Genomic DNA, 27,600 nt, shown 5'->3' on the forward strand with positions numbered 1-27,600 from the left:
ACGAGGTGCGGCGGCGGCGCGGGGATGTCCGCTGCGGCCCGCGCCCGCCGGGGTCGGGGCTCGGGGGCCCGGGCCGCCTCCCCCCGAGGAGCTTCGAGAGCTGCTTCGACCCGCGCACAACTTGGGGCGCGGCCCGGGCGCGCAGGTTCCACGTCCGGCGCCCGGAGGAGAAAGGCGCGCGTCCCCGACCGCGGCGCCCGCGCGGACCCCACGGGTGAGGCGGCGGCCGGCGGGGCCGGGGCCGGGGCCGGGGGTCGGGGGTGCGGCCGGGTTGGAGGGGCGCGGGGAGTCTGCGGCCCGCCCGTAAGCGACGAACGCGCGAGCTGCGGGGCTGGGGCGCGTCCCTAACCGAGTGAAGAGGGGGCCTCGGGCCCCCGCCCTGGGCGGTGTGCGCCGCGGGCGCCGGGGCCGAGGATGCTGCGGCCGACCCCCGCGGCCCCCGCGGCCCCGGCTCTGCGCGCAGCCTGCTCCTCCAGCCCAGGGGCCAGGTGGTTTCCCTGGCCTGACCTGGAAGCCGCAGGTCCCGCTCTCCTCCCCTACCCCGCGAAGGGGGAGCCGTGGGTGTCCGGGAGCGCGTCGGGGCCGAGCGCTCGCGCCCAGCGACCTTTGGGGAGAGCCCGCTGGCGGCTTAAAATTCCCGTCACTTTGCAACTTTCTCTGTTTGCTTCCCTCTTCGCGGGAGGAGAGGTCAGGCGGGTTTCAGATCCTCACCTGGTAGGATTCGAGTTATTCTCGCCATAGGCAGGTGGAGAAATGATACTGGGTAATATCCTGGTTTTTGCAACAGTGCTTCACTTAAAAAAAAAAAAAAGAAAGAAAAAAGAAAAGAAAAGAAAGAAAAAAAAAAGCCTTCTATCCTGCAACGAGACAATAGCAGTCGTGAAAACCACAACCGAAGTGTTCACCTAGCGCCGCGTTGGCAGGGGAGAAGTTAAGGAAAACTTAAGCATAAGCGACCCCCGAATAGGATTCTTGTGCAGTGGTGTTTGCCCCTGCACGAGTGGGATTAGGACTGAGAATGACAGCTCGAGACCTACACTTGGGTGGGAGCTGAGGCTGGGCCGGACACCCCTCACCGCCCAGGGACTCTCGTTTCTGGAATTGGGCCTCTCTGCTCCCTTCGTTGAAATCGTGGCAGCTTGAAGTGAAATGAGGAAAATAATACTCTTTTTATCCCCCTCTGGAGTTTATTACCTCTGCATTAAAATGTGTCTCTCGTGGACAGAAATTTAAACAATATTCTGATTTATGCATTGTTGTAAAGAAATTGTGCTCTAAAAAAAAAAAAGGATTTGAAATGGACAACCACGTTTAGGTTTATTTGTTGTGGAGTTTTGTGTTTGGTTGAGGGAGGGAGTGACTGTTAAGTTATGTTTTCAAGTCTAGTGTCGATTATTTTTCATTGTTTGCAGACGTTAAGCCTTCAGTGAAGGCCTTTTAGGGAGTAAATGCAAAAATAGCAGTGGTTTAAGCCCACCTATAAGAACTGTAGCCTGCCTCTGCTTTTTTTATTTAACTTGTGACAGAGCCTCATGAAAGTTGAGCAGCTTCCTTAATCTTGGGATGTGAAAAACATCTTAAGTTGAATTTTAGGCCTCCAAATGGAAAGTATTTGTGTTTAGCTTAATAGAATTATCAGACTTTATGGAATTATCAGCCTATGTTGATGGTTTTTTTTTTAATTTATATCACATTGATGCTTTACATGTTGATACTGTTTACCTAATTGGCAGATATGCAGAAAAGTCAAGAAGCTCCTTGAAAAGATAGTTATTCTCTTGGTGAAATTTTATAGTTCCGAAAAGCATGTATCAGAGACAAAGCTCTTGAGTGATAACATTGATTGTTGGGTCTTTTTGAAATTTTAAATAGACTATTGAGAAGGGAGGTATAAAATGCTTCACACTTTAGCATAGTTTTTATAAAAATGCAAGTGGAAAAAAAAGTTAAGGATATCATTTTTTGTACAGTGTAATAACTAGGTAGCTATTCTAGATGCCGTAAAAATGCTTGAGGAAGTAAAATAAAAAGTTAGCATAAAATCATGTATTTTACTGTTAGAATTTTAAGGAAAGTGCATACTTATAAATCTCAAATACACAAGTGAGCAGTATTAAAGTGGATCAAATAGAAGAATTTTCCTGCCTATGATTTTTCTCAGATTGAAAAAAATATGTATTTATTTTTGTTTGTCTTAAAATCAAAGTTATAGTTAAATTTTGTTGGTACCTACATGGGATAATTCAAAGGATAGTAAGATGCCTTTTGCTTGGGACATGAACATTTAGTAACAGGTGTCCTTAAAATTTTCATATAATTTCCACAGTTTTTCTTCAATTGATATATCTAGGTATTTTTAACATATAAAACCATTGGTCTCTTAACAAACTGTAAAAAAGCAGTTAAATCCTTGATTATTAACATTTCAGGGATAAAATCTAGCTTTAAGATAAAAATGGATTTTTAAAGACATTTTAGAATACATATAATAATATTCCGGGAGAGAATGTTTTTGACAGTTCTTTTCCTATTCTTTGAAATAATAAGGTAAATCAACAAAAGAATAATTACGTTTTAACAATTTCTTGATATATCTAACAGATGGTTTCCTTAATAGCAATCTCCCAAGTGTTTAAAAAATTTTTGTAGGAGCGAGAAAGTGTATTTCCTGTTACGATATATTTCTGTAGACTAGAAAAAAAAAAACTTTTTTGAATTTAGGCCAGTCTTAAATAAGAAACAATGAAATTTGATCTTTATTGTGAAATGTATTTTCACTAAGAACTTTTTAACTGTGTCCTCTTTTTAAACACCTAAGTGTACAGAAAGTCAGATATTTCATTGGTAAAATATAAGTGCTTGCTTTGCTATTGACTATTGAGACTTTTTCTCCACATCGATGAGAGCCCTGGGGTCCAGAAAATTATCAAAATAATTTTGAAGATTGAGATGAAGCGAAAAAAATCCAAGCGTGATTATGGTGTATATATGTGTTGCTTTGCAGCAGGGAAAGGATGAAAAAGAAGAGTTTAGGATCAGAATTTATCTACATTAATCAGATTCCCTAGCACTTTCTGCTTTATTGTGTAATTGACTTTTTAGCTAGTAAGTAGTTATTGAGTGTTTTAATACAGCAGACATCAGAAAAGAATAAATCTCACTTGAAAATCTTTAATCACAGCTTTATCAAATATACAGCCTACTCTGTATTATCTAAATACCAGCATTGAAGCTATTCAATATTCGAGACCAATTTATAAATTAAATATATTATAACAGTTAATTAAATAAGAGACCTTCCCCTTTTGAGGGACTATTTTTAATATTACAAATAGCACTATCCTTTGAGGAAAATAAGAATGGTTAATTACAAATTATACTTTTAGCAAGGGGAAAATGCAATTTTTATTGGCCTTGGGAGCATTTATGCTAAGTAGTTTGTGGCCTAGTTTCCATTTCTGTATCTGTGCTGCCTCTGACAAAAGATTGAGTACCAAGGGATGAAAAACCATGAGGAGAAAATTAATAAAATAAGCTACATGGGTTGATCATAGTTCTGCTCAGAAGCCTGTGTCCACATGAATTCTGAACCAGAAGAGAAATTCTCACAGTCTGATTCCCCGTAGCCCTTTTACGCTGAGTCCCATGAGTTAGCAGTGGCAGAGAGTAGTCCTCTCTGCCATTGGCAAAGCCGACTGCTTGATCCACAGCAAATCAAACCCAGGAAATCTTTTAGTCTTGTCCAGTTCAGCTCCACTTCCTTGCTAGGGGCATAACAGCTGAAGTTAAAAGACTTATACCCAAATGGGAAAATTGGTGCCATTTGTGTAGAGGCAGTAGCCTTATTCAAACTGCTTTCAACCTAATTGAAAAAAAGAGACGGAATATGACTTGATTACATGTCCTCCAGGGTGGGTGGCACGTGGGAGACTGCGGCTCATGAATGCCTTTAGGTTTTTCACTTATTTTAAATTAGTTATAGTTTGCATTGTGTTCTTGGGTTTGTGTGTATGTGTGTGTGTTTTGTTTAATTTCTACAGTTTGTAATAGGTGAAAAGTACAACAGAATTGTGAACTTTAAAGTGACTGAGATGTCACTTTAAAGTTCTTCCACTACTGCCAGTACTTCGATTACTAAGATAATCCTCTGTTGGATTTTCTTCTGTGTATTGTAAATCTCAGCTTTTTGCTTAGAAGCAACCCTGATTTTGAGAAGGGTAGCAAAAAAGGAGAAGTTTGTCTAAAAACCAATGCCATCTGACAACCTATGTCTTAAGTTAGGTCTCTCAAATCTCAAGTGAATGTTGGCCCTATTAGTGAATTGGAAATATATTAAATAAGATTTTTAAAAAAAACCAGCTCAGAAAGGCCTGCTCCAGAAACTTGTGGTATGTGTACTTTCCTAACTGATCTAAATGTAACATGTAATTACCAACCAAAACCAATATTATTATTATGCATTTGAGGTGAAACTATTCTGGAATCCAAATGTTAATGTAAGAAAAGGATCAGTCCCCAAAAAGTCAAACTGATAAGATCTTACTAAAATAACCTGAGATTTTTGAATTACAGTGCATGCTCATGTGGAAATTCAAGTCATAAAGGCATTATTGAATAACCGTGTGGGGTAATTTTTTCCTTCTTTAAACCTGACCTTTTACCTATTATCTCAACTTCATTAACTTACTTTTAAAAAGTCTCAAATAAGAAACAGTAGGCTAAAGGAATAAAGTATGAGATCTCTGGTAACATCTACATAAAGTGCACAGAGTCTTGTAAGTTTGGATTTAACTGGCTTTTAACTAGAGTGGACTTTTAAGTAACTAAGTGGTAATATTCTCACCTGACATCTCCTTTTCATATTCTGTTCCATAACTCAAAGCCAATTTCCTTTTTTATGGGTAAGAGTGGGACTATATTAAATTAAAAAACAAAACAATCAATTTACAGTTTACAACTCGACTTTAATATAGAACACCACTACATGTTTACCAGCACCTGAAAAGATTCTAGTGTGCTTCATTATTTATTTTGTTTCTGGCATTGGGATTAGGTTGATTTTTTTTTAAATGAAAGTAGCTTTAATTTCCTTTTTAGATGACTACCTATATGCATATTAACTATTAGTTACAACAGTCATTTGAATTGTAGTTCTAAGTAAAAAAAATATAATTAGCACCTGTACTAAGGTAAGTAACATTCTGATTGCTCCTAATAATTGAAATTTATCATAGCTTCTTTAAATTCTGAAAAATTTTCTAGATTCATATAAAAGGGGAAAAATACAATATGACATCTTAATCTTGTTAATTGTGAAGTCAGATTAGCCAAAGATATTTTCTTTTGGTGATTTGTGGTTTTTCAGCCAGAGATACTGAAAATATCTTCATAGACCAAAGAAGAATATATGAAAAAAAATATAAAAGACTAACAAACTGGGTTTTTTTTTTAAAGAACTAAATCTTCAATATAATTTTTACCCTTGTAAAAATTAGTTTTACAAATTCTGAAGAAATGGCAGTGAATCATATTTTATGACAAAGATGATCAAAGAATTTGACAAAATTTGGTTTCCCAAATGAATGTATTTAGTAGTTAGTAAAAGCTAATGTTCTATATTTCCTTTTGCCAAATAAGATTGTCACAAAGAAACCAATGAAATTGTAAAGCTAATTATACATCAGTTAAGAATAATTTGAAAAATCAATTTATTTGAAAAGTAAATCTTCCTTCTGAAGGTGGAGTTCACTGTGCCAATCCTAAGTGTCAGTGGAATTTTCTTTTGCAGAATTAAAGTAGAAATGATAAGACAACTGCCTATTTCAGAATAGTAGACAAATTACTGTGTGTTAGTTCCATTAGCTAACCTAAAACTATAATTCATACTAGGAATACTAAATTATAAATGAAACAGTATAATTTATTATTGCCCATTTGTATTCCAGAACTCATGTCCACGTTATTACCAAGAACCAACACAAAGCCATTGTCCTAAGCTTCTAGGGTTTCAGTGTCATTGAGATTTTTTTCAAAAGGAAATATTAAAATAAAATATATCCAACTCTTCTACTTGCCAGAGCAATAAGAATGAAAATTAAAACTCTGTGTATTGATTATTTTCTGTGACTCCATGCTTTGTTCCACATGCTTTATCGGCATCATATCCAAAAATCTTCATAGCAGCCTTACAATCCAAGTGCCATGATTACTTCTATTTTACAGACAAGAAAACTGTGGCCTGGCGAGATTAAAGAGGTCAGACCGCTAGTAAATGATGTGGCTCACAGACTCAAATCTAAGTTGTTCTTATTCCCACTTCTCTATTCTTGCTTACTTCACTATCCTTCACAGTAGTTAAGCAGAATATTTTTGGAACTCCTATGAAAGCTGTTTGGGGAGTCACTTGTCCTCAGTTACAGCACTTCTTTGTCATTGATTTTTTTAGAACCAGGTCAAAGTCTTTCATGTCTAAGTCTGGCAAAAGATGTAGATGATATAGGTAGTAATGTTTGTGACCAAGAGAAAGGTAGTGTCTTTAAAGTACTGAGCCTGATGGGGCACCTGCATGGCTTAGTGGTTGAGTGGCTGCCTTCGGATCAGGGCATGATTCCAGGGTCCTGGGATCGAGTCCTGCATCAGGCACTGTGCAGGGAGCCTACTTCTCCCTCTGCCTATATCTCTGCCTTTCTCTTTGTGTCTCTCATGAATGAATAAATAAATAAAATCTTAAGAAAAAAAAGTACTGAGCCTGATAATTCAGAATGCATTGTAAATTTTCTCTGGAGATCATTCCAAAAGAATCACGTAGACAATTTTTTTTTTTGGAACCATGACACTGGAATTGAAGTACAGTTAAAGCTTTTAGGACACACAATCCATAATAGGTGTTCAGAGACTATTTTTTTTAAAGATTTTATTTATTCATGACAGACACAGAGAGAGATTGAGAGAGAGAGAAAGAGAGAGCGAGAGAGAGACAGAGACACAGGCAGAGGGAGAAGCGGGCTCCATGCAGGGAGCCCGACGCGGGACTTGATCCCGGGTCTCCAGGATCAGGCCCTGGCCAAAGGCAGCATTAAACCGCTGAGCCACCCGGGCTGCCCCACATTTGGGGACTATTTTTTAAAACAATGAGGGAATGAATAAAAAGATAGCATTTCTCTGCCTTTGAAAGTTCTAATATAATATGCGTTGTGCGTCGAAGTGTAGTACTGAGTGTGGGTCACTTAAGTTCACTGTGCAGCCTCAGACAAGTCACTGTACCTTCTTGAACCTCAGTTTCATCTTCTGTGAAATGAGAATAATTACATCTTCCTCATTTAGTTTTGAAGATTAAATAAACGATAATTGCTTTTCCTTTGTTACTGCACCTGACCTTTTGTGTGGGTAGAAAGCCTGCTGGAGTAGTGAGGATTGACGGAGAATTGTCGGAGCCAGCCATAGGGAGGCCTGAGTTGAGATAAGAGTCCATGTAACTAAACTCACCAGAGAAAGAGTCAAGGCCAAGAAGTAAGATGAAAATGGTGCTTTGTTGGTTCTGGAGTTGGTACAAGCCCAGGCAGAGAGTAGCCGAAGAAGGGACCTGAATCCCAGTGCTGGATCTCTAGTGTTGACTGTGGGTTTAGACAAGTTGCCTGGGCTGTTGATGTGTAAACTTAGAGCACACTTCAGGGCCACCTGACTCTCTCAAGCATGGTCCATCTGTCTACAAAGCTCCAAAGTGCCTGCTGTCACTGTACCTCTTTTAGGGGAGTTAAGGGAACTCCCCATAGGAGGACATTAGCATTTCAGAAACCCACCCTCAATTTCCAGATCCAGGTTAGCACCTCTTGGACCTAAACCTACCCCTTATCACTATCCTCCCTTCCCCCTAGCCTCTTTCACTGCTCTCTAAAAGGAGGTAGGGAGCAGTTTTTATTTTGTAGAGGTTAAAGACTCCGCATGGCTGTGGAGGATAATTGCAAAGGCCCCTTTCCAGGCTACCATTTTGCAGTGTCTGAAGTTCTGCATAGGTAACACAGCAAAAAGCAGAAGGCTAAAGAGTGAACTCAGTTTGCAGGGTGGACGAAACAAGGATTAAAATGCAGAGAAATGCAAGGAACTTTAATAGCAAAGAAATTTATATGGGGTGGGGAGTGTTAAGATGAGTGCGAAAGTCAAAGCAAAAATGTTGAAGACCAAATTAGACAAATTTACATGAGAAGAAAATAAAACTAAAAAAAAACAAATTTCATAATGGAAAAATGACTTTTAAATAGCAAAAGCAATGAAAACTTAAGGCTTTTCTTCATCAGAGTCCCTCTTTTGAGGGCTATTGGAGCAGAGTGGTTATATTCTAGGAAAGCAAAGCTTTTCTGTGCATGGGGAAAGAGAGGTTAGGAGAAAGATGGTGTAGAAAAACATCGTGGGACACCACCAAATCCAACTCTAATAAGAATTTTGAAAGGGAGATATTTGACAAAAGAATATTTTAGAGTTACTTGAAAATAGGAAGCCATTCTCTCTTTTTTGTGCCTGAAATGGAAAAGAGGGACCACACAGATTGAAAGTCACCTGAAATTTAAAGCATTTCAAGAAAAACGGAAAGAATTTGTCATCAGAAATGTTTCCAAAAAATCACTATAATCAAAAAGTATTAAAATAGAGATAACATGATAAATAGAAAAGAAACTTCCAAAAATAATAGCAAATTCTGCATTCTGTTTGGGTCAGAGGGACCTTATATAGTCGCTGGAACCTGTGGCATTCTAGAAAATGACACTAGTTTATGCACAATCATGGGTGAGAGTGAGCAGGGAGGAATGAGCTAACATTGCCTACCGGTTACCAGGGCCTGCTCAGTCTAGCGATAACTAGGTTAAGTAGGTTGCCATGGATAGAAGTCTTAACATTCACCTTTGTTGTCTCCCTCCCTGACTCCAACATTATAGGTGCCCCACAGGCGTTATGGATTGGATATGGACTTGAATGCTGGAAGTGCTATGTTTGAGGCCCAGCTCAGCATATACTTCTGGCCACTATGATGTGGACACATTGCTTTCCACATTTGCTAATTTTCCACATTTGGGGTTAGTGCTAATCCAGTACCTTCCTCAGGAGGCTGTTGTGAGAATCAAATGAGCTCACAAATGCAGAAGTATTTTGTAAGTGTACCTAAATGTGATCTCTGTGACAGAGATCTTTTTGGAATTACTTCCAAAGAGAAGAAGAAAAATGTGATGTGTAGATTTTTTGTTCTGTTCAATCACAAAGTCTTCTCAACCTTTATGACCTCACCTAAATGTAGGACTTCTAATCTGGAGTCCATGAATCACAAGGGGCTGATGGATAGAATTCAGAGGATCATGAACTTGGATGCAAAATAGCAATGTGTTTGCATGTTATTTGCACTAACCTCTAATTAAAATTTAATGTTTCCTTCAATGATGAGTGGAGGCAACAAGTTACAGTACTATTTTAGCAGGACCTGTGATTTTATCACCAGTAAATATCACAGGTACCTTATATCACATTATATATACACACGTTTAGAAATATCATCTATGTGTGACACAGCTTTGACATGATGTTAATTATTAGACACACTACTAGAGCTGTTATTTAATATGTTAAGAATCACATAATATATGGGGATCTCTGGATGGCTCAGTGGGTTGGCACTTGCCTTTGGCCCAGGGTGCGGTCCTGGAGTCTCAGGATCGAGTCCCACATCGGGCTTCCTGTGTGGAGCCTGCTTCTCCCTCTGCCTGTGTCTCTGCCTCTCTCTCTGTCTCTCATGAATAAATAAATAAAATCTTTTAAAAAAAGAATCACATAATATGTTATTTAATATGGTATTTTATGTACTAAAATATGCATTTTAATATATAGATATTTCAATGTATTCGGTTTCCTTTATAACCTGGTATACTTTATTTTATACATTTTATGTGAGAAGAGGTCCATAGATGCAAAAAAAGTTTGGAGGTTTTTTTTTTTTTTAGGTTGTTCTTCTGACAGGGGGCCTACCAGTATCCCCAGATACTGATAACAAAAGAAGGATTACTGGTACACTGGCTACTCATATAGCCACAGCTGATAGTATACTCCAGAGTGAGAAATTCCACTTATACAAACTAAAATAGCTTAAAGTTATAATATAATGAAACAGTGCCCTGGACAATACAAGGCACAGATCTCTTCATCCAGGGCCACCTCTGTCATGCATGGTAGATTCAGGCCACCCTGTGCAGTGGACCCAGAGGGGTGAAGATCACAGTGCATGACGCACCACATACACACCCTTCAGTTTCAGTGCTTCTTAACACCTGCAGATGACATCTGAACAGCAGGCAGTAAGAATGTGCAGCTAGAAACCCAAACAAGAAGATAGATATTGACATTTCATTTTAAAATTTTATTTTGTGTTTTTGCTATCGTATATTTGACTTCTAAAAAAGTGGCAACACCTAAGATTACTCCCATGGGTCTTTGTATAAACATCTGTCAGAAAACCTACAGGGTGCCCTATATATTTTCATCTTCTTCCTCATGCAGAGTTTGAATTCCTTGAGATAGCAATACTGTCTTGTCATATCATTTGCTGATTTTAGTTAGCACCTAATTTGAGTTAATAAATTATATGGCTGTATAGGTTGAGTGGTTGAGACTGTTTTTTTTTTTTAAATATTTTATTTATTTATTTATGAGAGAAACAGAGAAGCAGGCTCCCTGCAGGGAGTCCGATGCGGCACTTGATCCTAGAACCCCAGGATCACGCCTTGAGCGGAAGGCAGATGCTCAACCAGAGTCACCCAGGTGCCCCAAAACTTTTTTTTATTGCATCCATATTCTTTTTTGCCATCCTTGTTTTCTGTTTAAAAAATTAGGCTGCATTCACCTTTTCATCTTGATTTCTTATATTGGATATCTGAGCTCCTTCAAAAAAAAAGATTTGGTAAGACATGATTGTCCTGGATTTTGTCACAGTGCTTGATTTGATTATGATGTCTCAGTCATCTGATAATGCAGAACTTGGAGATCTACTAATGATATTCATTATGCAGGCACATGAGTGAATCAGAGCCTTTCAGAACTGGAAAGGCCCAAATTCTGTCTTGTGTTGGTCATCACAAAGGCCAAGAAAAGTTAAGGGACTTACCCAGCTTTCAGAGTGGGTAAGTGGTAGACTCAAGAGCTAATTCCTGTCTCAGTCCACCACCCTTTCACCACACTGCCCTTTCCCTAAAGTGTGTTCGATCCTGCAAGATTCGGCATAGGATTCTTGAGTGCATTAGTTGTGAAAATTCTGCATGTCATATATTTTTACCTAATAAAGATTCTGAGAAGTTCTGCAATAAAGAAACATGTCTGATGATAATCTACCATTTTTTAAAGTTTATTTGACTACAGAATCCTTTTTCTCCTCTCCTCTCCAGAATTCCCAGAATACTTTGGGAAATCTTGCCCTGCACAGTGGTGAGCTTTAGTGGTAGTGATGGTAACAACAGCATTTACTGAGCATTTACTACTATGTCACAGGCACTGTTCTAAGTGCTTTACTTAATAAGACTTAATCCTCACAACAACCCAGTGAAGCAGGTTCTATAATCATTGCTGTTTTGCAGATGAGGAGACAAAAGTCAGAGAGGCAGGTGGAGTAAAGAAGTTGTATCACTGAGGCAGTTGCATCACACTGCAAACCAGGGTTTCTTAGCCTCATCACTGTTGACATTTTGGCCACCTAATTTGTCCTGTGCAGGGCGGCCACCCTGTGCATTGTACAATGTTTAACAGCATCCTTGGCCTATACCAAGTTGTGCCAACTAAAAATGTCTGCTGACATTGCCAAATGCCCCCTAAATTGCTCCTAGTTGAAAACAACTGCTGTAAACGTTGCAGCAGAAATACTTTCCCAGCTGACCTTCTTAGTAGCTTTTACAGTGACTCATGATCATGATTGGGCAAATTACACATTGGGCGTTCTGTGACTGTGTGAGGTTGCGTATACTTATATGGGGGTGGATGTGAATTGAACTTGACCCATGCTGTTCTCTTCCACTCCATTTCCCTACACTGCTTCTGGTGAGAGAGAGCCAAGAGGCCAGTGTTGCTTTTGCCTGCAACTTTTTATAACTCCCCTGTACACACACCTAATTCATATATTGTTTCCATTTTATACTTCCCCTTGGACCTGATGCCCATAACACATAGAGTCTTGTTTTTTTTCTGTGTAGTAGAGGACTTAACACATTTGAATTACTCTACAGTAAGAAGTTATGTCTGAGCCAAGATTAACTGCTGCCAAGGAAAACATACCCAACAGTGAATAACAAAGATTTTGTGAAGAAAAAATAAAGTTATATGATGAAGTATTGGGTTTTATTTTTCCAGTGTTATAACCTGTTAAATTCACACACTACAAATGGATTCAAGGCTTCTGGTCATTGTTTGTTTGTAATTTAATATGCCATTTTTCAGGAACAACCGAGGTATAATAAAAACAGCAGTGAAATACCTAGGTTTAAATCCTGGCTCTGCCAAACATTTACTAACTGAGTGACCTCACCTTTTTTTTTTTTTCCTAAGGGTTTAGTTCCTCATCAATAGGATGGGATAATGATATGAAGCATATTGTTGAAGGGTTGAAAGGAAAAAATATATACCCAATATCCAGCCCAGGTCCTTTCAGGACCAGTTTTTCAAGGAACTCTATCTACCATGGTTTGAACTCCATAATCCTTTTCGGTAATTCTTTAAGTGTAAACCAATTGTCTTTGAGAGTAACAGAGATATTATCAAATACCCCAGTTCAGATAACTCTTATTACAAGATGGGGTGTGGAAGGCAGAGAGGATACATACGGTACTCAAAGCCATTGAAATCTTGAAAGCTTTGCATCTAAAAACAGCAACAAAGAAAAAGCGTGGGAAAGAAAAGATTCACAGAGGAACCTTAGGAGCCAAAGCTTATCCTCTACTCTTGATGGCCATTTACTGATTCAGCCTTTTGATAGTTGAGTGCCTACTGTGTGCTGGACACTAAGTAAGCACTAGGTATACAAAGAGAGCAAATAACAAAAACAGTGCCAAGTGTGCATCTGTCACTCAAAAACAGCCACTTGAGCTTAGTGACTGTGTCATGTCTTTTTCCCAACTCCAGTTGATAGTTGTTGCCTAGAATGCTGGTTTGACAAGAGTGCTCAGGGCTGGCCAAACTCATCAGGAAGAATGCTGTGGTCCATTAGTATTGGCTGCGTTGGACAAGAGATAAAGGCAGTGACTGCACAGTATTTGACAGTCCTCAGACAATGTGGGTCTGACCCATTAGTGTATCATGAAACCAATTTTGTGGATCACCATGAACATTATTCAAGAAAAGAAGTAGAAAAACAACAGAGTGCATTGCATGTAGTAATAAATATTGCTTTGTAAAACTTTCGTTTTAGTTATATACATATTGCATAACAGGACATGATGGAAAATGGATTTCCTACAATGGATCTTGTCACAAATGTAATTTTGGTGGTTACATGAACTCCTACTCCCTTTTGTCTATGTTCGTACCATTTTTGTTCTTCTGAAACTGTATGTTCGATAGTTTTGTGCTTGATTAGTGAAAAACAGAACAGTTCACCCATTCTAGGAGTCATTCTTCAATACATCATGTGTTTATCCTTTGAGTCTACTACCATTAGAGTCTTTGTATTTTCTGGGGTCATTAACAATTTTATTTAGAACCTTGAACTCCATTTGAACCTTTACATCTTAAGATCCTATGGTTCATCCTCCATTTGAATTGCAATCCACAATATCTCTGCTATTTTTTCTTCTTTTTTAATTTATTTTATTTTATTTTTATTTTTTTTAATTTTTATTTATTTATGATAGCCACAGAGAGAGAGAGAGAAGCAGAAACACAGGCAGAGGGAGAAGCAGGCTCCATGCACCAGGAGCCCAATGTGGGATTCGATCCCAGGTCTCCAGGATCGCGCCCTGGGCCAAAGGCAGGCGCCAAACCGCTGCGCCACCCAGGGATCCCACTATTTTTTCTTCTAATTTAATATCTTGAAGATTTTTCAGCTTTCGCTTGGCTTGGGCAGTATCTATACCTATGATTAGAACATTAGCAAAAGTGACTGTTCTATCCTGATCCAGCCCCTACCTCCTTGTTTATATACCACAGTATTTTTTGAAAGCAGAACTTCCTTTTCAAGAAGTCATTCACCAAGTGCCAAGTGCCAAGCCATACTTGTATATGAGTACAAACAAGTGGTGTATTTGTCAAAACAGGTGCCTTTTATGCATGCATTTTATAAAAAATCCTGGAAAAATGCACCCCAGTGCTCAGAATGGACACCTTTAAAAATAAACATTCACTTCGCTTACTGAGGACCAACCCAGAGCTGACCTTGCTTGCTTGCCCAGGCAAAATATGTTACGCCATGGTTTCTCTCACCAGTCCAAGAGTTTTCTGCCCTTTCTCTATGAATGACTTTGGTGTGTATTTCCTTTTCTACTGGCTCCTCTATAGGTTGGCATTAATGTATCCAGCCATTCTTAGGTTTGTTTAACTATTTCTATGGAAGTGCTTTGCTTCATTAGTTAGGAGTTTAAAAGATGTTGGAATACTGACTTTATGGGAAGGTTTTGAAATTGCCACCCTGTAGATTATAGAATATTTCATCACTACAATTGAAATTCTAATAGGTACTGACTGAGGAAAAAAACAAATGTTATTCTGGTAACACAGAAAACAGTTATTGTATCATTTTCCTGAACGTGGGGATATATTAATTAATTTCAAGTCTGCACTGCTTCAAATTTTGGAAGTTCATGACTTAGCTTAATTTTGCCTTTTAGGATTTACTAATTCAGGAGCATGATCTTTAATACAGATGTTATGAAAATTTTAGAGATTTACTGGCAAAATACTGCAATTATGAGTCCTAAAGGAGTAAATACTTTCTAAAATTCTATTCATTTAGCCCGCTCTGTTACTCCTTTTATACTCTTAATATTATTTATCTCAGATTGTTAGAAGCAATGTGCTTTTCACTGAATTTTTGAACTCTTGGTTATAATTTTAGGAAATGCCTGCTAGATAAAGACAAAAGCGAGTATGCAAAAATCAATGTTGTTTTTTAAATAGACCCAAGATTTAAAATGTTTCAGTTGGGCAGCCCGGGTGGCTCAGCAGTTTAGTGCCGCCTTCAGCCCAGGGCCTGGTCCTGGAGACCGGGGATCGAGTCCCACATCAGGCTCCCTGCATGGAGCCTGCTTCCCCCTCTGCCTGTGTCTCTGCCTCTCTCTCTATCTCTCTGTGTCTCTCATGAATAAATAAATAAAATCTTTTTATAAATAAATAAAATGTTTCAATTTATTTTGAAGAAGATGGTCATTCTTTAAAATCTTCAAAAAACTGTTTGACACTCATCATCAAAGTGAGAAAATTTAAACAATTCAGTTTCTGCTTTTGCCAGTAGGCATTTTATGCTAATCAAGTTTAGTACCTTGGAAGACTGTCAAGGGTTTGACAAGCTGAATGCAATGAGCCATTTTCTCCAAAAGACAACCGCCCCTTCCCCAACTCCACTAAATAATTTTCTAGAGGGAGAGTTTTCTGATGTGCTCAGATTCAGTAGTGCTTTCCACTTCCTCTACAAATGCCCCAGACCTTCATAAACAACAATCATGTACTCACTTCATTAATGTAATACATGCACATACCGTATGGAAGGCCACAAGTGTGAAGGCTTAATACCCAGAGGTACTGGCAGGTAGGTGGGCATCTAACCTTGGCCTCACCAAAGTTTATAATTTCCTACGAGGAAATCATTGGATTCTTCTAGCTTTTTAAACAGGTTCTTACTTTTGAATCGACTAGAGTGTGCCTTTTGAGAGATGATCTTTTTTTTTTTTTTAAGTTGGCTCTACTCCCAGTGTGGAGCCCAACCAATTTGGGGCTTGAATTCATGACCCTGAGATCAAGACTTGAGCTGAGCTCAAGTAGACACTTAACCATCTGAGCCACTCAGGTGCCCCAACACTTTAAAAGAGTCTTAAAAGCATCATCTCTCAGGGCGCCTACGTGGCTCAGTTGGTTAAGCATCAGACTCTTGATTTCAGCTAAGATCATTTGATCTCATGGTTGAGGGATCAAGCCTCACATTGGGCTCCACGCTCAGCATAGAGGCTGATTGTCCCTCTGTATCTCTGCTCCTCCCCTACCCCACTTTTGCACTCTGTCACTCAAAAAAAAAATTTTAAAGTGTTAGTAATTATAGAATTGATCGAATTCCCACACTCAGTCACAATCATGGTGTTTGATGATTTGATACATAGAATAAATAGGCTGATTTCCAACACTAGGTTATTTGGGGTAGGACAGATGCAGTGCTGAGGCTGAGTGGGGGGTGTGTGTCTGCACAGAGTATATAATCCACCTCTCCTACTTTAGTTATGGGAGTTGTGACCACAATCATGGGCACTTCAGAGTCAGAGTTAGGACTTAAAGCTGATCATTTTCGTTGTCATGGCTTTTTAGTGCAATACTTCTTCACACTCAGAATAGTGCTTTTAAGTGTGCCTAGTGTCCAAAAGTTGTGGAGAGCAAATGTGGTACGAAAAGTGTATATTTTTTTGCCTGACTTTGCATAAACTTGAAAGAAAATACAGGCTACATGCTTATATCTGCACTGCTTCCTGACATTAGGGGACATTGAAGTGTGGATTAAAAAAAAATAAAGACACACAAAAAATTTATGGAAGGATAGCTCCCTGTGATTTTATTTTTTTAAATAATTATTACTCTTGACACATTTTATCTTCAAAGTGCACAGCAAATATTAATTAACTTTTTAAAACTTTAAAGGAACTCAACTCAACTTGCTTTTTCATAGAGAATATCCCATTGAAGTCAGGTGGTCTGAGATTGAGCTATAATTGAGCTATAATAGAATTATTAAAAGATTCTTAATAAGGATGCCTGGGCTTCAAAGAACAGAGATCTAAGTGGAGTAAAGCAACATACATCTAAGAAATTAATTTGGTTCATAATGAAGAAAAACTGAATTTATTGTCCTGGCCAAATAAATTCATGCCCAAATAAAATCCCATAATAGTGAGAAATGGACTGGATTTAATTTTACCTCTGTACTATTCATGAGGTTGTGGAGTGACACTTGGTCTGATATCCACATTAAACATTTGTAGACTTTGGTACATGTAGGCATATTATTAAAGAATTACGATTTCCATATTGACAAGTAACAAAAAATTAATATGCCCAGAATTAACCCATTCTAATAAAAACAAGTGGTCTGAAATGGTGAGCATTGAAAAATGTTTTCAGAACAGTGAATACAAGTATTTATCAATAGTTTTGACCAACTCTACTAGATCTGGAGTTCAGAACATCCTATATAGTCTTAAAATAATTTCCCATATTGAACTTCTTAAAGATATGCTTTCATTGAAGGTTTTACCTTTAAGGTGATTATTCCAATATGGCACACATCATTTCCTGACTAGTGGCTCCCCAAACTGCTTACATTTATGACATGTTCCATTCCTTCCTGCCCCCTACACATACACACACACACACACACACACACACACACACCACAGACAGGTATCAGCAGAGAGTTAATATTTAACTCTTATGGCGATGAGGAAGTGCTCTGGTGGGTAAAAACCAAAACCCTGCACGCTAGCAGTTCTTCATAATCCTTTCTATGTGATGAGAGCAACTGATAGAATACAGTATATATTTTTAAAAGTTTCACATAAGCAGAAGAATAATATAAACAAAGCAATTGAGGCATAATTAAGGTGGGATAGCTGAAGTAGCTCTTACCTACCTGAGACTCAGTTTTCTTATTTGTAATATGGCTGCAGCTTAAAAAATAAAACAAAAAAAAACCCAACTCACTCTTTTTCATTTAATATGTTTTTCATAAATGCATACTCCCTATTCTCAAAGTCAAGGTCCTTGCAAGTTTCTATTTTAGGAGAAAGAGAGCAGAGCTAATTCTGTTTAGTTCCTGGCTGCTTCATGCCTGAGATCATTTGCATGAACGGTTTCTCTCCTAGCAAAGTTACATCCTGCCTTATCTGGTTTTTGAACTTCTGTTTAAAGTCCTGCTCAGTCTTTAGTTCTTCTGTGAAGCTTTCTATGACTTCTTTCCAGACAAAATTCATCTATCTTTGCCCTGTGTTTTTGAATCTTTAGGTAGTTCTGTTCTTGCCTGTATCAGAATGATGTGTTATTTTTTCATTATTCCACCTTTTCCACTTGGTTTTTGGCCCACCAAAGCTGAACTGCATTGGGTTAGTGTCTGTTTTTTATTCCCTGATATATAAAGATTAAGCAATAAATCTTTGCTGAGATGAAGTGAAAATGTTCAATATAAACACAAAAAGGTCTATAAGACTCAGTTTAAATGTAACAATTTTTATAACACTTAAAAAATAATGTTACCTTATTTTTGCAATAAAAGTTAAATCCATTTTGTTGCAGGAATTTTGGAAAACATATTTTTGAAGAAGATAATTAAAATCATCTATTATTTTGCTACTCAGATATTAAACATTATTGACATTTTTGATAGATTGGGAAGCTATCAGTTCCCCGTAAGAATATTGGAGGGATGCCTGGGTGGCTCAGTGGTTGATCTCAGTGGTTTGGCTCAGGTCATGATCCCAGGGTCCTGGGATCATCAGGCTTCCCTCAGAGAGCCTGCTTTTCCTTCTGCCTATGTCTCTGCCTCTCTCTCTGCATCTCTCATGAATAAATAAATAAAATCTTAAAAAAAAAGAATGGGGGAATCTGTTTATATGGTCTTTTATAGGTCAGCTTCCCAGGATGTAAAAGGGTAGGGTGTTAATTTGGAATGGTAAATCCAGAAGAGAGCTAGTACACATATAAACCTCTTTATTCCATAATGAAAATTTGTCCAGAAAAAATGATGTTTTAGAGCCTCAGATGTAGGCTACAATGTGGATGTCTGTTGGTTATATTTACAGATAATCTGAATGGACTTACAGGGAAGGCAGCCTCCAACCTCTTGTGTTTACATATAGAGCCTTCTCCAGTCATTACCAATTTATCACAGAGGCTTCCCCTCATTCTTCCTCCATTCAACATTCACCAGCTTTTTAACAATAATAAGCTGACCACGATGTGACCATCCATCTATCTCAAAGCCTTGTATCTGTGGTTCTCTACCCTGGCTGTACATTATAATCATGTGCAGAGCTTTTATGAACATATCAATGCTCAGGCCCTATCTCTAGAGATTCTTCTGATTTATTCACTGTGCTGCAGGGGTCCAGGCATCAGTGGTTTTAAAATTTCAGAGGATTCTGGTGAATATGAAGGGCAGAGAACCCCTGTTCTGCTGGAGGCTCAGCAAGCACTAGAATTCCCAGGAAGGAGGGGAGTCTCCTCTGATCCAGCTTCTGGCAGCAGCTTGTACTCCTAACACCTCCACCCATCCACCTGCTCACGGGTGATGAAGTTTGGAAGAAATGAAAAATCAGCTTCTGATCTGGAAAAAGATTGGAGTCTCAATTTCTGACATGAAAGTTGGGACTAAATTGCTCATAACTTTACTGCTTTTAAGACCTTTTGTAAATCAGAAATAAACTGAGTAATAAAACTCTAGTGAGAAGCAAATGTCTGTGCTTGATAAAATACGGAGACAGAGTTCTGTTTTCCAAAGATTCATCCGCTGATACTCCATCATACACCTGAAGTGGTTACTATATATTGTGTGCATAAATGAAATATAAATGTCATTCTTTATGTTTACATTTTTTTGGGGGAAAATACACATTTTAAATAGAGGTGTTCATATTTTTAATGTTTCCAGATGGCTCAGGAGAATTGTCTTAAGTATATAGAGTACATTTTTAGTAGCATTTCTAGTGAAGACATGATATTTCTAAAAATCATTTCTCCCTTGTAATAAATATTGTGAAAGTTTAAGTGTAAGACTAATTTATTATTGAAGACATTTATGTTATCTGCTACCTAATGTTTTATTTTACTTTTTTTTTTTCTTAGATTTTACTTAGTTAACATATAGTACAATATTGGTTTCTGGAGTAGAATTCAGTGATGGATTGTTACCTGATGTTCTAAATGAAGAGCAATGAGTTATATTTTTTTTGGTTTACATTTTCTTTTTACCAACAGTTTTATGAAATCCAAACAGCCTTGGTTCTAGTCTTCCTATCCCATTGTGTTTGAAGAGCGCCTTGTCACCTATTTGCTTTTTCCAAGTATGCCCCAGCTGCTTCTTTGTTTCAGGATCTTTAAAAAGTCATCATCCAGAGGTGGTGCCTGGGTGGCTTGGTTGGTAAGTGTCTGCCTTCAGCTCAGGTCATGATCCCAGGGTCCTGGGATTGAGCCCTGCATCAAGTTCCCTGCTCAGTGGGGAGCTTGCTTCTGTCACTCCATCTGCTTGTGCTCTCTGTCAAATAAATAAAATCTTTCTAAAAAAAAATAAAATAAAAAATTCATCATCTTTGCAGTACCAGATACTTTGCAGTTTAATAAATGGAATAGTTAGCATTCTCCTCTGGACATCAAACATGACAGAACCAAAGTTGAACCTAGTTAAAATATTCTCCATATTTTTTGAGTATTTTTGAGTATTTTTTCTTGCTAAAAAAGACTCTAGAAAATAATTGCAAATTAATAAGGAAAAGATTGTTTTCATATCTCTGTCTTAAAAGTGTAGCAATATGTTTGTCTTAGAATTCCATGTACTAATTAAATCCATTAATGGCTGTCATCAAGAATTGGAATTATTTTGATTTTGTGCTTCTTGCATTTCAGAGGGAAGGTTCTCAGGGTGACATCAGTAATCAAGACATCAAGCTTTTAGTAAAAAGATAATTCCTGTCAATGCATGTAGAAACATAATTAAGAATATGTAAATAGATCTTTATTGTGATAAAAAATAAACATTTTTGTGGTAACCTAGTCCTATGAAAAACAAAAATCCTGAGGGCAGAGGCTTCCTCACCAACTGGGGAATGAGCACTTTTCCCTTGTGGTTGTGTCAGATTACCAAATGCTGGTAGAGTAGTGTGAAAGGCTGCTGATGACTACTTAAGAATGATATTGCTCCTGTGGCCCAGACAGCAGTGCCCTTAGTGCACTGCCAAGTTCATTACTGGTTGGGCTTAACCTCTTCTTCACCTAAGCTGGACTTATGTCTTTACTTTTCCAGGTTTTTTTTCAGTCTCCTGTTCGTGTTTTTCTGCTTGTTGAGTTTATTTGAGAATCTTGTAGGCATTTACTGGGAAAACAATTTATACTCTTCAAGAAGCATTTCCAGAGCACTCCAAGTTGTTTAGAGGAAATACCTAAAAATGCACACATTTGCTCTTTTTTTTTGTTTGTTTGACATCTACTAATCTTTATCTTTCCTTGGTGAGTATTAAAGAATTTTAGCCCTAGACAGGACCTTGGTGATACATTTCTTGAAAGGATAGCATAACTAGAAAAAGTGCAAAGGAAAAACATAGTATTATTTTGTTTTTAAACAAAGCAGATTTCCTTATGAATCAGATTTGAGTTACAAAGCATCAATTCTGCACATTCTCTACAAAGAGAATAAAATAGGAATAATGATGCTTACCTTGTAAGGAACTGGGAGGATTAGAAATAATCCAGTAACATGTATAAAAGCCTAAAGTAGAAACAAATGACAGCCATTGTTGTCTCTCCTGCAGACAGTCCACCTTGCTTCCCCTAACCCTGAGTTACTTGTGCAGTATGACCTTCACTCCATCATCCTTGATGTGGTCGGGCCATATTTCTTCCTAAAGCCTCCATTTGGGTCCTAGGTCTTCTTGGAGCCTTATAGTCCTGGATCAGAACACTGCCCTGTCATCATTAGCTGGTCAAGGCATTAGATTTTTGTTAGGACAAAAGCCTGGCAAAAGCCTATAGAGATTGGGCCCAGTGTGCCTTCAGCAGCAGCATCAAAACTACCTGTAAGGGAAAATTTGAAAAACAAAAACACAGCCTCCAGTAAATGTAACTTAGCATGCTTTAGTCTGTTTCCTCTGTTAGAATAGGGCATTTATCATCATCATCACCATCACCATCATCGTCGTCATCATCATGACACTGCCTGAGGAGAGTCTTAAAGATGAAACCTCATTTGCCAAATAGAACAAGGGGCATGTTAGGAGGGTGTTTATAGATAGGGAACAATACTGGCAAAGAGCTAGAGACAGCATTCTAAAGGAATGCCACTTTCAGGTCACGGAAATAGTTGGGAGCCCTTGGTGTTTGGAATTCTTTGGAGATTTCCCTACCATGTGTGCTTTGTCTGACTTTGGTGGTATTTGGCTCACAGGTAACCATCTAGTCTGATAATAAAATGTTTTACATTTTAATTATATGTTTTGACAATATTTCCGAGATTACTGACAATTAGGAAAATGGAGTCATTTATAGTTTTGTTGTTAATCAACATGGAGGAGCATTCCTTTGAGTTCAGAATGCTTCCTTTTGGATTTATAAAGCAGAATGATCATTTAGAGGAATATGTGATGAGGGGCAGGAGAAAAGCTATGAATAAAGTGGAGCTGAGGGAGGTGGCGAGGAGATAAATCTAGCCCCAGAGGGAGAGCCATATTGGTGAATAGAAGATAAGACTGGTGAGACTGGAAGTTAGTATGGGGACACAAATAGAGTGCAGACCTCTGGAAAGATTTGCTGAATTTTTATTCTGACATTTACTGGCGATGTAATTATAAATTAATCACTTAACCTTTCTGAAGTTTAGTTTCCTCAGGTATAAAATGCAGATAATTTTCCTCAACAGCTCTTCAGTTTGAAGTTAGGGTTTAATAAAAAAATAAATGTAAAGTGTTTGACACAATATATTCTAAATTCATCCTTCCTTTGGTTTAGGCTTTGGAGGATTTAGAATATGAATTCAGTGGGAAACTCAGTCATTACAAATATTTTATTTTTTACGATATTCACTGGGCTAGATCTTTAAGTGTGGTGGCTATCCAGTGATTGAAGGGGTACCCTTGTGCTTGGCTGGGCTTGGGGAGGCACCATATTTTACAGATAAGTCACGCAGCTCTTCCTGTGATTCACAATAGCACCACATTCTCTACCTTTTTCACACATGAAAGTATTGCTCACCCACCATTACAGTACTTTGGTCTCTCTCTAGAAGTTTTGATAGATTTACACATATCTATCCCCAGTCTCTTGCAACCCTGGCTCCTGTAAGACCAGCAGCACACATTTTTTTTTTAGGTGATAGCTATGATTGGAGTGATGGTCCATGGCCATGAAGTCCAGAGAAAGAAGAATGACTTATGAATAAAATAATGACCCTATTGTAGAATAAACATTTCAATTTAATAAAGTACATATTTTTAAAGGCTTGATGAGGGCTTAAATCTTTAGGAAAAGGTGGCCAGTTATCAATGCAAGCCAGTGCTGTTACACCAACATAGACCAGAGTGTGGTGGCTATACTGATCCTCAAAAGGGTAATTAAATCATAACCTTAAACAATTGGATCTTTTATAAGTAATAGGATTAAGTGAAATTCTAGGAAGATAGAGTTTAAGATGAGCATAAGGTAGGAAAGCAAGAGTTCATATTTTGTGTGTATGGAATGTTCTAACATCTAGTTTAATTTTTAGGCCTGTGGAAAATTTGTTAAGCAGGAAAGGATTCAACCTTAGCCTCTGAAACCAATTTTACATGTGGCATGTACACTCTTTTCCTTCTTAAGCTCAATTTCCTTTTAAGATTTAATATAGTTCAAGAAGTCTTCATAGTGGGGCTGTATTTTGCCCTCTTACAAAGATCCAGCACAGCCTTACTTCAGACCATTTCTGCTACATGAGGCAAATGAATTTATCTAGTATCACAGGGTACAATTAAGTGTCCCAGAAACACCAATCTTCAAGTAAACTGATGCCACAGATTCTTTAAATTGAAGTTCCAGGTGGTGGCTTTAGACGAGGATTAACTCAAGATCTCTCTAATCAGGAGTCTACATTTTTAAAATATTTGTCCTCTTCCAGGGTTCCCTATTTCAGTGAAAGTCTCTTCCACCCATCCCAGAGCACAGACCAGAAGACTGGAGGGTTGTGTTTTGTTTTGTTTTGTTTTGTTTTTTCTCAGTTCCTCCCTTTGTTTAGGCCCTTAAGTCCTCAAGCAAGTTTTTTCTGTTCTGCCTCTCAAATATATCTCAAACTTCTTCTTTTCAACCAAACTAACATGAACTCTGTCTGAACAGCTGTGGTGGCTCCTGGTTAGTCTTTGTGTATCCACTCTGGCCCCTCCTATCTTTTCACCACTGAAGAGCAGCAATTGTGTCAAAACACAGTTTTAAAAGTAAAGCGATTCAAAGTGTTGAAATTTAAAACACACACACACACACACACACACACCTCGTCTCATTGTTTCCTTATAGCCCTTTGGCAGCTTCCCATAGATCTTAGTAAAATAACCCAAATCCTTATTCTTCTTTCATTTAACAGATACTGATGAGCCTTTCTGGTAAAGGCCTTTTTCATCACATTGTATCCTGGGGATGCAGAGATAAATCAGTCTTGTCTCCAGCCCTCAAGGAGCCCATTGTCTAGCAAAGCAGTGCTTGATTAAAGTTGACTTATTTATCCATAAATATTCACTAAAATCCTGTAATCTACCAACATAGTTGCAGAATGAATTTAGGTGTCTGTTGACTTTGTTGTGCCTTTTAGTGAAATGGGTGGCTTGAACAAACATGGCCTGTGCTTCTGTAAGGATAATTTTGACCCACTCAGCCTAAATCCAGAGCACATAGTCTTTCTTAATCATTATGCTTATGTCAGTCGTCTTTATACTGTAATACTGCATCTCAAACAACTAGAAAACCCAAAGGAGTTCAACATTAAGTCTTTATTTGTTAACACATTGGAGTGGTCAGTGAAGCAGCTCTGTTCATCTTGGTTGGGCTTGCTCACATGTTGGGGTTGGCTGGCTGTCAGCTGACCAACACTAGTCTTGGCTCGGATGATCAGGGAGACTGTGCTGTCCTATATGAGTCTTATTTTTCCGTAGAGTAGCTGGATATGTTCTCATATCCATCTTAGTGATGGCTAAGGCTCAAGAGAGAGCAGGTAAGTTTGGTCTCGCAAGTACTTTTGAAGCTCTGCTGGCATCATCTCTTACTAACATCACAAGTTGACTAAAGTGGATTCAAGTAGAATTGAGGCCATAATTGTAATCCATCACAATCCCATGATTTCTCTTATTATACTTTGTGTGTAACCTGGTCATGGGACTTAAGAAATTAAGTAAAAATATATAGTGTGTTAAGGGTTTACCCTTTCTTAGTACCCAACTTGGGAAACCCACTATGGACAGAGACCCTGTCTTTAGCACAATGCTTGGCATAAAGTGGATGCCCAACAGATGTTAAGCTAACAGAATAATTAATAGGCTGGTGACATTGGGCTATTTACTTGAGATAATTAAATGTACTCAGCCTCAGCTTAGTCATTTATAACTAGGGAATAATAATAATACCAACAGCAACTACTTTTCTGAGGATTAAATAGGGGAGAAAATATAAAAGTACATACTGTTTTCTCCAAAAAAGACAGTTACTTCTTCACCCCCTCCTGCCACCTGCCTTTCTCACTGGGAAAATAGTAAATGGTTTCATCTTGGCCTACTTTAGGCAAGAATTTGTAGGACAGAGAACCACCTATTGAAAATATCTTCATATCTTCCAAATGAAAAGGATTTTGTATAATACCCATATGCTAAAGAACTTAGGTCCCCTTGAAGGCTTAAGCCCATTAACTATTTGCAGTTTGTCTTAAAATTCTATACTGAAGGGATAGGTGTCTTCTTTCTCATTCCCATAAAAGGCATGTGCAAAGAGGAAAAGGGAGTTTAGAATGGGTAGAGGGATGTGATTTGGGGCAGTGGGGCTCTTTGGGGGAGAAGAAATCTGGTAGGTACCACAGTCTATGGGGGGTGCATTGGACAGACAGATGGGAGTATGGGGCATTACAGCAGAAATGATGGGGCCACTGGGGAGGGCAAGGATTAAAAACCTAACCCTTTCTGCCAGTTCCTCTGTATTTTCATGGAGTTTAGAGGTTGTTTCTGATGCCTGATCTAAATATTCAGTTGTGCTTTATTGATATTCCTAAGTTAAAATTTGTATAATTTCAATTTATATTTAGTTGCATATATTTATTTTTATTTAGCTTTTATATTTAGTTTTTATATGTAGTTATATAAATATGTTGCTATATAAATTAATACATATCAATTATATACAAATAAATATAGTAAATTATATCTGTAATTCCACTCTTTCTTGTGACCCCCCAAGATTTAGGGCAAACACACATCTGGCTTCTATCAGTTAGGGAGTAGCTTTAAGCACATCCTGTCAAATTGTCTGTTCCCAAAAGCAATACCAACACATTCAGTGGATGTTATTTTTTCCCCACAGTTATGTTCTTGATTGGACCACAAATTTTTCCATAATACTGTACTTGAAAAATAGGGCATTCTAGTTCTTTATACATAATCAGCTCCCTACCTCCAGCCTTTTTTAGAGAACATTTTTTTTAAATGAGGCATTATGTAAATTGTATTCTGACTCTTGAAACACATTGAGAATTAGTTACACCATTTTTTAAGTTGCTGTGATTGAGTTCTCATTCTTTATATTTGTGTACTGATTGGGGTTGATATAGCTAACTACCTTCTGTCCCCCACATGTCTGGGACATGCTGAAATTTCTGCCCGGTCATTTAAAATCAGCTATTTACAGGGCTCCTGGGTGGCTCAGTGGTTGAGCATTTGGCTCCTTTGGCTCAGGTTGTGATCCCGGATCTTGGGATCGAACCCCATATTGGACTCCCCACAGGGAGCCTGCTTCTCCCTCTGCCTATGTCTCTGCCTCTTTCTCTGTGTCTCTCATGAATAAATAAATAAAAATCTTTTTAAAAAATCAGCTATTTACAAAATGAAATCAAATTATTCGTTTATAATTTTTTTTAACTTTTGGGAAAAAAAATCATAAATAGGCTCCTTAATATCCAGGACATTTTACCGAATATTTTTTTAAAGTTGAACCTTAACTGCTAAAGGCTATAATTAGGTACCCATAATATTTTTCCAGTTGTAACATAATTCATGGATAGGTTGTATTTTTGCAAAAAATTTGTCTGAGGTGCATGTGGTGAGGAGGTGCATTTTATCAGTGATCTGATAGAAACCATGATTCACTGAATACATCAGAGAAATTAATGGAAAGAACCCAAGTTTCAGCAGCATCTTTAATAGGGGAAGGGTATAGTCTTCTAGACTTTTAAATTATATATTGAGAAATTATCTGATAACTTACAAAGTTTTTAAAGAAAATATGAACATAAATAGGAAGAGGGAGTCTTTATAGGACTCTTTTATCTTTTATAGGACTCTTTTATCTTATATAGATCCTTTTATAGGATCTTTTATCTTTTATCCTTTAAGTGATCCCTATACAAAATAGCCCATATAACTTCTTGAGGATCTGCTGGATCTAGCTGGTAAATCAGATAATTACTAGCAT

This window comes from Vulpes vulpes, chromosome 12 (assembly GCF_048418805.1).
Source record: "Vulpes vulpes isolate BD-2025 chromosome 12, VulVul3, whole genome shotgun sequence".
NCBI lineage: Eukaryota > Metazoa > Chordata > Mammalia > Carnivora > Canidae > Vulpes > Vulpes vulpes.